This window comes from Tauraco erythrolophus, chromosome 10, assembly GCF_009769465.1.
Source record: "Tauraco erythrolophus isolate bTauEry1 chromosome 10, bTauEry1.pri, whole genome shotgun sequence".
NCBI lineage: Eukaryota > Metazoa > Chordata > Aves > Musophagiformes > Musophagidae > Tauraco > Tauraco erythrolophus.
Genome location: NC_141474.1, coordinates 27,710,424 through 27,723,284, shown reverse-complemented (window position 1 = coordinate 27,723,284; position 12,861 = coordinate 27,710,424). Strand labels below are relative to the sequence as shown.

The window sequence follows — 12,861 nt, the reverse complement described above, 5'->3', positions numbered from 1 at the left end:
ACATTTGATCAATCTGCACATTATCTGAGCCTTTTAAATATATCTTTCCTGAATACTTCAACTGTAACAAAATTTCCATCCACAAGATGTTAATTTTTGGTGGTCATAGGGTCATTGTTATTGTATGGCTTCCTCTTCATATGACCAACAGACAGCCATTTGGCTTTTTATCTAGATAGTCAGGTCATATGGACAGAACTGTCTCACAACACAGTTAGTAGATGGAGTCAATTCCAGCTCAAGAGGAGCATGTAATAACATTGAAAATTAATTGAAAAATCCATTGTGTTTAGTGTTTTTGTAGCAAAAGTCATGTTAATTCTGTGTTTACTATTTAACTTCAGAAAAATCTTTTGGAGCATTTCAGGGCCACATTTATCAAGCATACTTTAATCATCTTTCCAAACCTTTTCCTTCTCTCACTGGGGTCTGGTATTTGCAGCTAAGTATATGTGTGTTAAGTTTATCTATAAATCAGATATTGCTTTCATACAAATTTTATGCCTTACTTTAGTTTCAAATTAAAGTGTAAATCTTACAAAACAATGCAAAATGGGCTTTTTCTAGAACATATAGGCTCCTTCACTATTTTTAAAACAGATTTCTCTTGCATTTCCCTGGAGATCTATTTATTTTTGTGTTTTATATTTTTAGGGGCTGTATTTTGTTCCCATGAAAGTGAGGAATGAATAACATTGCCTGAAGGCAGGCACAGTGTAGGCAGCAGGTGCTGAGCAGCTTCCTTGTACAGGGCCACCGCCATACTTTAATCCTGTTTCAGAAGTTCTAGCAGTATTTTTTTTTTCTTTAAAAAGATCATTATTCTATTAAGGTATTTTTAATTTTTTTTTAATAGTCTGTGTGTGAAACCATCTTGCTGTACTTTGAAGGTGCACATTAATTCATACTGTTATCAGAGACCTTAGTGATGTTGGGGTCTACTCAGTATAATTTTCTGTCTTGATGTTAATAGGAGTTATGCATGTGTTTTCCAAGTGGGAAAACACATACACTATTTTTGGATATATGCTTTTTATTAGAGCTGTCTTCCATTTGGATTATGCCTTTTGCAATTACCTTTGTATCTGTTTCCATGGCATTCTAGTGAAACCTGCAAACAGAATTTTCTCTTTCTCTGTTTGCTAAAATAGGATTTTCTGGTACTTGCACTTCCACATGCAGCATACAGGTAGTTGTGGTCCTTGAACATGAACAGGGCAGTATCCAGCTGCATCGATCTGATCCAGTTTGATGCTTTGTGTGAATTAGTCTAGTAAGCAATACCAAATCATTCAATGCTGCAAAAGTGCTGAGGTTTACACGAGGGTACTGGGGATTCAGAGTTGTGGAAGAAGACTGTTGCAACTCCCCACCTTGCATTAAGATTAAAGTCAGCATAGCAGGTTAGTGGGTATAATGTAGTTAAATTAGAAAATGATATATTAATTACAAAAAGTTGAAGAAACACAACAGGTTTTAAAATCAAATTAGAAGGAAGAAGATTACCAGGAGCCATGGTCTGCAAATATTCTGTAACAGAGATCAGTCCTTCATCTCTGAACTCTTCTGTACTAAATATTTGAGGAACTCATTATTATGTGCCTGCCTGTGGAGGCACGTGATCCATACTGATCCATCCATCCCAACTTCCTCTGGCCACGCTGATAGAAGCAATGCTGTGTAACACATAACTATTCCACTCTGTTTTTATACAATCAGGTTTCAGTTTTAGGGTGATAAAGTGTCTGTTTTCCCTTTTGCACTTGAGAGATGGAGGTACATTATTCCTCTTAATAACAGATATTCAAGCCTGAGTTATGCCCTTTTGAATTGAATGAGAAAGTTCTCACTGTATTCAAGATAGAATTTGACCATACCGCTTGCAAAATCCTGCATATAAAAAGTAGATTGGCCTCCAACAACTGCGAATTTTAATGTTTGTTTTGAATGAGGTTACGTGAACATGGCTTCGAGCTTTGCAACATTTTGTGAGTTTGATTCTTGACTGTGGAACAAATCATTGCCAAGTGCTCTTGAAGTAGAGAGTGTGTCAAACACAGATCAACGTTTTTGACCTGTATTCTCTTGCCCTGTGGGGTAAGATCTTTAAATGCAGTCAGCATCAAGGTTCAGCTCAGTGTTACTGATGTAAATGGAGTATATCACTGTCATCAAAGCAGTCTGTGTGGACACAGATGTTCTGGTGTTGACATATTCTTCTCTTTTGAAGTAAGGCCAAACATTTCCAATAATGAGCTACTTAAAAAGAGGAAGCAGTATGCTGAAGGATAAAGAAAAAACAGATTTCATGCTAAAGATTATTTTTTAAAAAGAAAAAAAAACCCAGAAAAATAAATTCTGCTTAAAATGATATTTATTTTCTTCATACATGGTAATGGATTTACTGAATATTCTTTGTCAGAGGGATAGAGCAAAATAAAAAGCATGAAGTGGGTTAAGTTCTGAGTCCCTCTACCCATTTTTTCTGCATTTTTATTGTCGTACTATGTTGACACTAAACAGTATAGGGTTATGTCAGTTGCATCAGTCAAATTTCACTGCAGTGAATCACAGCTCATATGTAGAAAAGCAATGTTGTGTCACGTCATGTAACATCAGTTGCACTCTATAGAAAACTGGACAAGATGAAACTCAAGATTTATTTCTAGCCAGTGGAATGTGCTGCATCTGATCACTTAGCATTTTTCCTTAAAATTAGCTCATTATTTGGAAGTATTACACCAAGATCTAGAGAATTAGTGTTTTTTTTCTCAATAATGACTACTATAAATATAAAACCCCTTAATTACTATGATAGAGACCTGTTCCGTTTTCACTGGGTCTTCTTCCTTTGTCTCATTTGTGGAGGTGAAGAATTTGAGGGGAGATAGACTTGAGGAAATTAAATTTTTGCTATGTTTCTACCGTAGTCGTCTTTTTCTTTGCTGCTTCATTTAAGTGAAACCAAATTTTGTTGCAGTTTCTTAATCATGATTTCACACTAAAAGCTCTGTCCTTGTAAGGTATTCATAAAGCCTTCCATGTGAGCAGAGCAGTGGAAGACCATGTAAGTACGTATACCGTACTGTTATATTGATTGCACGAAGTTTTTCCAAGTTTCTCAAAGTGAAATAGAAGAGTGAGTTGTTTGAGAGGCAGCAGATTTTCCAAATGATAAAGTGAGCAAATATTCCCTTTGGGCAGAGAACAGCTATAACTCTTGATTATTCAGTGAGAGCATGGCCTCATTGGGGACATTAGTTTTTCAAATTGTGCTAATCTTTAAAAAGTAACAACTGGCCACTCATCACCTTAGGTATTTCAGCAAGATCATGTGCAAAACTCTAATTAGTATTTATAGAACAGCAACTCCTCCCCGTAGAATAGTAGCAGTAGCTGGCAAATATCTGGTTGACACCTGTTAAGTCTTCAGACATCCATTGTGTTTTATTCTGCATTTCAAATGAGCAGAGAGCAGCAGGTGAAGTCCCCATAATTAAGGGATAAAGGATAACAAATAACATGGCTCTTGAGTGGATGAGCACAAGGTTAAAGGCTGTTCTGCGGTTGTGATGCTGTATTTCAGGAATTGTTTGTTTGTAAGTAATAATACTAGCTAAAATATTATGGAGCCTTCAGCATATGAGAGAGGATTTATGTCTAGATTTACATGTGTTTTGTTTATTATGTCAGATTTCAAACTGCTTCTTGGCAAAACAGCTATTTTCTTCCATGTCTTTTATCTCTCTGAGCATTGATGGCTTTTAACTGGGTAGCTGCCTTCCCCAGCAAGCACTCCACTACCTCTGTTGCTATAACATCTACTGTTAAATACTCACAACACATTGCTTCCGAAGCGTTTTTCTTTTCCAGTAAACCTGGGAGTAGAGAAAAACTTCTAAGTAATTAATTCAAATTTGAATCTATATGTATCTTGGTAAATATTGTCATGATGAGGAATTTTGGTAGACATCGAGAAAAGCAATGCAAGTTTTATGAACAATACTCCCATATGTTCCATTCATCAGAAGAGGACAAGACTGAGAAAATCTGAATTTTGAGTAGCTAAAATGTGATGATTCTTGCCAAGTTTCTTTAACATTTGTGTCTACAATGCAGTGTTACAATCACTACCATGTCTACCAGGCTGCATTATACATTCAGAGACTTTCAGCAGCATTTTTAGTATGTATTATATATTTTTAGCCATAAGATAAGCTGTTTGTGAAATGAGCTGTCATTTGTGGTGAAACAGTTTGAGAATAAAGCACTAAATATATATATAGCTTGCTAATCTGAAAGACTAGAATTGTTTACTATAAAATAAATACCAGGCTTGGGTTAGTGATAACATCACCTGAATTTAGGTAAAGAGGATGAACAAGATGTTATCATTACCTGATTCCTTCCTTGGCTTATTTTACAACTTTGGCTACTCTCTGAAGTTTGCTCCTTTGCCAGTTTTATAATGTGATATGTGCTTGTGCTTGCTTTCCTGAGGGATCTGGTGAGAATGCTTTTCAAAGTTCAGAAGTATTTCCCGTGGCACAGGTGCGTGTTGATGCACTCTTTGCCAGGTGCAGATCTGGCTTCTCAGAGCTGCTCCCTCCCTTGTGCCAGTACAACTCTGCGTAGGACAACCAGTCTAGGAGCTGGCCCAGGTTAAGAGCAAACTTTAAAGGAAGAGAAAGGCGAGTTAGTCTTGGTCTAGTTCATCACATGGATCCAAAACAAGAGGGAGGTGGGACTAAGTGGCCGGAGAAAGGTCAAGGGAATGAGGATAGCAGGTGCCAGGAAAATGCCTAGAGAATTGTCTGTGGAACCACAGCCTCCATTTCAATAACTTGTAGCATTTTATTTGGAGAAAATAGAGAAAAAGACATTGCAGCATTGACCTTTTAAAATCCCACATTGAGTGATAAGCAGGAGTAGTTTTGTCTTGGTCTTACTGCAGCTCTTTGGAAGAAAATAAGATGTTTTTAGACAGTTTTGAGGTTGGCACATGTATGAAAGTAAAATAGCTGCCTCTGAAGTCAGTCTTTGGGTAGATTAATGTTTGTGTGAATCTTGTGAAATAACAAAAGAAACAGACCTAACCACTCTGCAAACTCATTAAAAAATGCACTTTCTTCCCCTTTCCTAGTCCAGCAAAGGTAGTTATTCCTGGGAATATAGAGTAGGTTACATGTCACTCTTCCCAGCAACAGCTTTTGTGGAAATAGAGAAGAGGTTATATTCTGCTGACACAAAGCATGAACTAGATCCCCAAACTAATGTGTTTGTGGTGCAAACTAAATGGGATTAGTTTGTGGCAAGAAAGTTAAATTTTATTGACTAGATACTTTACTGGAAATTTAATTCATGGAATTATGTTGGAGAAAATTAGTAACTAGGAAATTTAAATAACATAAAAGGCAAATGAATTTTAGGATTTGAAAAGAAAGTAATGAAGAAGATCCAAAGGACTGCTAAGCCATCATTTAAAAACACCAGCTATTTTATATGTATGTTTCCTCATGATATTTCTGGCTGATCTCCTATAAATCAATTTATTTAGATTACAGCAGAGTCAAAAGGCTCCAGCCAGGATCAAGACTCATTGTGCTTAGTGCTGTGGAAACAGACAAACAGACAAAGTCCTTTTTCCAAAGTTGTGAAAATTTTATGATTGATTTCAGTAAGAGCAAAGTTAGGCCAATACTGAGCACTTCTGAAAATTCCATCCTTAAAGATTTATTCCAAGCAGTAACTGTTTAAAAAATGACATACTGCTTACATAAGAGTCTAAATATTTGATGGTTATAGTATTTACATCTGAAACACCAGAGGCTATGTGCTTTAATACCTCAATCTGTTTCCCATATACTCTGTCAACATGAGTTCCCTGCATTGATTGAGGGCGCTCTGTGATCCCTAAGGTTGTATTCATGAAAGGTTACCCTTGGTACTACTTTATTCATGAAAGGTTTGAAGCACATAGGAAATGAATGGGTCTGTTCCTGCTGACTATGTTTTTGTTATCTATAAATACTTAATTACTGGGATGCTGATAAGAAATTCAAAATCTTAAAAGATGCTGTTGCCTGAAAATAGTTCTCTCGTCACCCAGGCAAATCACACTGAAATTTGCAGTTGGGAGGTTTTGGGGCAGTTTAAAACAACTGAATTGTAGTTTTTCCTGCTATAGTCTATGGTATTGAGTTTAACGGCGTCAAAATATGATCAGAGCTGTGCATTGCATCCCATCGTGAAACAGGTCATTCTCTTTCCTCAGGTGATGGGCATTTGGTGGAACTGATTGCATGAAAAGCGTTCACAGAACTGGGTCCCTAACCTTGGCAGGTTTTAAAAAAAGTGTATAAAATTGAGGCTTTTTCCCCCAAAATGAGTCTGTAAGTTAGATAAATATGGGCAGCACTGAACTCAAAGCAGAGTCAAACGACCAAGAGGACATTGCAGCTTTTCATTGCAATTTTGTACTTTGAACTAATGGAGCGAAACAGAATGAAAATCACCTCTGTTAAGAATGGCATTTATCAGCCCTAAGTGCTTAGTACTAAGAGCCCTACACAGACAAAGCTGAGTGTCACCAAATGTACTTGAAAATCAGAGTGTTAACACAAGACTACACAAATAAGAGCCAAAAACTGTAATCAGAAAATGCAACATCTCTTTAAGAATGTTTTAATAGTCTGAAGAGTGCTAGAGAAGTCGAATTTAACCAGATGTAATAACCTATGACATAATGTAATTGAGAATGCACCAAGACGCAGCACAGTCAGGTTAAATTTTGGCTTTCCTTCATTTAGACTTGCAACTTTAAAGATCTTTCAACATACGATTTTAAAAATACATAGTACTGTTTAAATTTACATATGACATAAAAGCATAGGATGCGCAAATATCAGAAATATAATTCTAAGTAAAGTTAGGACTCAAGTATCCAGCCTAATATTTTTAAATGTTTGTTTGAATCACTAACAACAACTTTTTCATTCATTCATTTTCTGTGAAGAAACAATATTCAGTGCAGAGGAAAAAGTAATAGGAAGTATTTATTTTGAGCTTCTGATGAAAGTGAGACGGTTATCAGGCACCTGCCTTATATTTGAAGTGCAAAATGGTAAAAGCCAAAGCAATGAGTTCAATTTCTCTTTTAATAGAACATAAAATAGAAGACAAAAGCATTTTGCTGTACTGTGGAAATTGAGAATTGTAGAGAAAACAAGCAGTAAATAAGTATGGCAGGTGGTAATGCAGGAACAGAACATTAAAATAATAGGTGCCACATCTTGAACTTTGTCTCATGGGATTGGACAGTTGTGTACAAACTCAAAATACAAAATCCTAATTTTTATGCTGTGATTACTAGGATTAGGTTATGAATTAACTTCTGTATCATATGTCACTGGCTTGAGAGAATTAAAATTTAACCATAATAGAATAGAGATAAGATCTTTCCTGCATCTCTAGATGCTGAAGCAGTGGCTAAAGTTTGTTTTTCAACTACTTCAGGTAGGATTTTTGAATTCTGGCTTGAAAGTGAAACTTCGTCTTCCTGCCTCACTATATTAAGCATCTCTGAGATTGAAAACCTAGCAAGAGCTCTGCTAGCATGATTAGAAAATATCCAATATTTTTGGCAGCAAATACTAATTCCAATCTTTCTGTCTAGTACTGCTCAGGCAGCACAAGGATAACTGGCTGTCAGATGCTTTGGGTAATGTAAAGGTGAGGCTTCAGGCTCCCAGTGGAAAGCTGGCAGCTTTGCTGCCAGTTCCCTGCCTCTTGAAAATAAGAACTGTGCCAGGGAGGGTAAGAGCTGTGCTGGGTAAGAGGGTACGGTGTGCTGGCTCTTGGCTGGAGCATCAGCCCTTTGGAAACTGTGAACCGTTAGTACAAGTTTGAACAATACAGCACTTTCATGACTGCTCTTAAACATTCGAGTTTCTCTACACATTTCCTCTCTGTTGCTTAGTAGAATCATAGAATTGCCTGGGTTGGAAGGGACCTCAAAGATCATCTAGTTCCAGCCCCCCTGCCATGGACAGGGACACCCTCCACTACACCAGGTTGCCCAAAGCCTCATCCAATCTGGCCTTGAACACTTCCAGGGATGGGGCATCCACAACTTCTCTGGGCAACCTGTTCCAGTACCTCACCACCCTCTGAGTGAAAAATTTCTTCCTTATATCTAACCTAAATCTGCCCTCTTTCAGTTCAAATCCATTGCCCCTTGTCCTATCACTACATGCCCTTGTAAAAAGTCCCTCTCCAGCTTTCTTGTAGGCCCTTTAGGTACTGGAAAGCTGCGATAAGATCACCCCGGAGCCTTCTCTTCTCCAGGCTGAACAGCCCCAACTCTCTCAGCCTGTCTTCATAGCAGAGGTGCTCCAGCCCTCAGATCATCTTCATGGCCCTCCTCTGGACTCGCTCCAGCAGCTCCATGTCCTTCTTGTGCTGGGGACTCCAGAGCTCTGTTGGTGGACTTTAGGGCTAGTACTTACCTGCCCCGGGTCTCAGGGCAGCCGGGCTGAAGAGCCTCCCAGCACCTGTAACGGAGCCCCCAGCCCCGGGGCTTACCACAGCGGGTTGTGCAGAGGGGCTGCAGGTGAGCGGTGCAGCCCAGGCGCAGCTGCGCGCCCTCAGGGCGTTACGTTTCCTGCAGGTGTGCAGGTGGTTGTTAAAGAGGCGCTTGTGGCCGCCCCTCTCCCCCAGGCAGCGGGCAGGCTCCTAGGCGGGCGGTGGGCTCCGTTTTCTCTGCCTGGTAAGTGCTTCTTCCACCTTCCAAACCCTGACAGCATGTGAGCTCTTTAACTGATTTTTATACTTTTAACGGTGAGTTGTGCATGGCAATTGTTAAACATGATGACAAAGAAGCAATAAAACATTTATTTCAGCTGAACTGCTTCATTTGAAGCAAGATGCCCTGTGTGGGCCCCGGGGTGAGGGCGAGGGGCTGCTCTCCCTCAGGCACTGCCTTTCCCGCCATGTGCTGCTTAAGCTTTGCCTGGTGCCATTTTGCTGCTTTTTTTCCCATTTTGTGCACTTGCACAGCCACTTCTCTGCAAAGCTCCCGAGCTGGGAGAGAAAAGGGTGGGTGCTGGTGAGAAGAGGGCCCGGGGTTTGCTGGTGTGCCCCGTCCCCGTGGAGGCGCCAGCAGGTGTGTCAGTGGGTTGTGGGTGTTTGCTCAGGGGCCGTCTGCCCCCGGACATTGTGGTTGAGGGAATTGTGTTGTGAGAAACACAGCAATGAGTGGGGAAAAAAAAAAAAGTGTCCTATCAGCAGCTCAAGAATTAGATTTTTGTTTGACATTAGTTGTGTGCTTTTTAAGGAATTGCGCTGGCAATCTGAACTTGCACTGAAATGATTTCAAGTGGCAAAATTAGTAACTTCCAAAACTGAGAATTGCTGTTGGGATTGAGGAAGAAAATTGTCTTTGTGTTAGCTTTTTTTTGGAGACTTCACTGTTGTTCAGCCTTTTTCAGGTGGTGTTGTAAAACATGCCGTATTCATTCTGTGAAGAGTTTTGCAAAATAGTTTATTGGAAATGTGCGATACCCTTCAGCAAACTTACAGGAAAGGCAATTGCAGCTCAAGACAAAAAGAGATTTCACTTAAAAGTATAAATTCACCATAAAAAGAAATGGAGGAATATCCAAGTTAAAAAAACTTACCATGTCTTTCAATAATTGATAAAATACTCTCCTAATATTTTTCTCACCATAGTTAAAAAGCACTAGTACCTCATAGCTTTGAGACCAGCAGTGATATAATAATTCAGCTTTGATAAAGAAAAGATTTTTTTCCCTACCTGATATTCTACTGTATAGTTTAATGCTCTTATGGTTTTCTTTTAAATGTTGTTCCATCAGTGGAGGGGAGTCATGCAGCATATGTGTGTTTATGTGTAGTTTTTTATTAAACATAATTCCCTGGGCTCTCCTGAGGGACTGTTGCTATCCTGGGGCTGCTGCTGGATGAGCTTGTGATGCAAATCCTGCTCAGAAAGTGTTTGGCTCCTTTGGGCTAGGTGAACTTGAGGAATGACTCAGCAAGGGGAAAAGTGCGGCTGCAGGTGCAGTCAGAAGGGCTTCACCTTCACAAGCAGCTTCTGTAGCTAAAAGCAAAGTGAGTCAAGGTAAGCAGGGAAGGAAACGTATTCAGATTCCTTAGGTGTTAATCCCTGCAGGAAAAAGCTCCATGCTTTTGTTAAAGGGAGGAAAGAAGGGAAAATACTGTTTGTGTACCTGGTTAAATGAAGGGAGCATTGATTCAGGTGGGAGTCATGGATATAAATATCCTTTTCTAAGTAAAAAAAAAAAAAAAAGCCTTGTGTTGTAGTGCTGTATGTCACACTTCTTCAGCATATGTGGTTGTGTTAACTGCTACATATATGTCTGAAAAATACATAGGCTTTAAAGCCAGTAAATGACATGCAATCTTGGCCTTTAATCATGTACTGAGAATGATCACCTGGAGGAAATTTCCATTGCTGTGCAGTTGCCAACTAAGAGTCTTACTTGGAGTACAGAAACAAGGGGAGAAAAGGTATGAGGCATCAGTTACATAGAAGAAAAGATGAATAGCTTTTCTTTTGAAAGCATTTAACAGATAGATGTAATCCTGCTTTCCTGCCATTATCTCTATGAGTAAGCACGGATCTGGACATTTGTGCATCAGTCTGAAAGGGAGCACTAAACTGCTGGTCTGCTGGTAAAGAGGCCAGGTGCAAAGGGTAGAGTGCATGTCAATATTCAAGATGTCTTAAAGCAGCACGTAGGAGTCAGTCATTGTGCTTTTCTATTTCTGTAACTGGGATCTACTGAGAGTCCTTCTCTCAGACCCACTCGAAAGCATTCCCTCCTGCCTCCCCTGTATGAGATACCTGTACACCAGGAGTTAGCACCTGATCTGTGGCTATATTCTTTGACGAGAGTCTCGCAACACAGTGAAAATGAACAGAGCATTCTGGATTTGTCATTTCTAGTAGTCGTCAACTTGCATCTGTGTATATGAAAGTATAGAAACCAATAACTTAGATGAATCATAAATGTCTGGGATGTGTGTGTGCGTATATGTTTGTGCGGGGGATGCTCCTTCAGTTTGTTTTATTTTCCTTCTATTTTGGCAAAGAATTTCAAGCTTACGCTAAGAGGCTGGGCTTCAAAAACATATCTGAATAGAGGAAATGAAAGAGTGGATAAAAATGGAGAGAAAATAGTAGCCCAGAGTGAAATGTGTGACTAACTCTGTGTTTGAGGCTTCTGGATACTAAAATTACAGAAGGAAATAAATTACATGTCGACTGCATGTTTTCCTTCTACTCTTAGAGCAATAGAAACCAGGATGTCTTCTATATTAAGTAACAGTGAACCATAACCAAGTACGGGAAACTATACTTCAGTTCTTCAAAGACTCTTTTCTCACTGCACAATAGAGCACAGCATTTACATTCACAGTACTGCCACTGTGTGGTTTCCCCTGAAATTCTGCAGGTAAGGAAAGCCATTCTCTACCAAACCATCAAGATGCTCAAAGCAGTGTGTAGGTGTGGGAAGGAAGGGGATGGCAGTGAAAATTGCATGGATGCATTTCAAAAAACTTATTCTCTTGTTGTGTTTTTGGTTTTAGTTTTGGCTTGCTGTTGTTGAAGGAGAGAGGGATTTCACACTTGTGAAGTTTCTGCCCTCCAAATATATGTCGCCAGCACAACCTAGCATTTCAATACCTTAATGCTTACGGTTGAAACTGAAGGTTTCTACTTTGTGTTTCAAAAGTTGGTACACAATTTCAGGTTCAAGCCAAACTTGTTATTAGAGTTTCTTTTTAAGGTTTTAGTTCTTTGAAAGCAACAGTGCAATGAAATAAAGATATATGTCCACTGACAGAATCTTGTGCTAACATAAATAAAGGCTGTTTATAGCTTTAATTTAACAGATAATTAATAAAAGCTATTACTCTTAAAGGCACCAGAAATGTGGATTAAGGTTTAGAAAACTGAGATACTTTATGGCATACGCACCAGTGGTGTGTATTTTCAGACAACACTTACGAGTATCACTAATACGTTCTGCCTGACAGCGTAAGCCATGTGCATCAGTAGTTAATGGTCACTAATGCCTCAATAAAAGCTATTTATTGGAATATCTTTTTTAAGAATCACCTTTAAGTACAGATATTTGTTATTTTGAATTCTAACTTCAAAATGCACTTCCGTACTTCTTATTTTGGTATCCAAACACTTTTGGTTTGAGGGAGGTGGGGGGGGAGGGGGAAATAATTAAAATGTCACAAAACCCTCTGGCACTTAGTAACACAATGCAGTTATTGAAGTCAAGTTTAAAGAGTTTTAAAAAATACTTGAGGTCAATTTTATTAAAATATAGCATCTTTTTACTGTACTAGTGGTAAATGAGACCCAAACCTGGAGTTATTGAACTGTACTTATTTTTTTTACCTCCACTTTCTGCAAAGTTGTGCTGGATGTCTTCCATCTTAGTTTCAAACTAAACAGCCATGTTTTTTGAGGTTATAGTAAATTAGTCTTTTTTAATATTTAAAGCTGGAAAACAGTGAAACATAAATTTATCTTAAATTTTTGTGGCATATCTGAATGTGACTACATAGGCCAGAGTCAGAAAATCTGGAAACTAACGACAACAGCTGCATGTTTGACATTGTTTGGCTTCTACTCTCCTCCTCCTATTTTGTGTTGTATTTCCTTGAATATAAGATACGAATGTCAGAACACAGTCCCTTGAAAACAAGTACGGTATGTTACAGATGTGGAAATTCAGCAGTACTCAGAAGTTGAAGTCATGTATTCAGTTGCCCAGTAATAATAAGCTAATTGTGAAG

At 38.8% G+C, this 12,861-nt stretch overlaps 1 protein-coding gene across 1 annotated transcript in view; it reads left to right on the top strand.

The window, feature by feature from the left end:
- Positions 1-12,861, top strand: part of AGBL4 (AGBL carboxypeptidase 4) — a 941,572-nt gene that overhangs the window by 224,985 nt on the left and 703,726 nt on the right. The window lies entirely within an intron of this gene.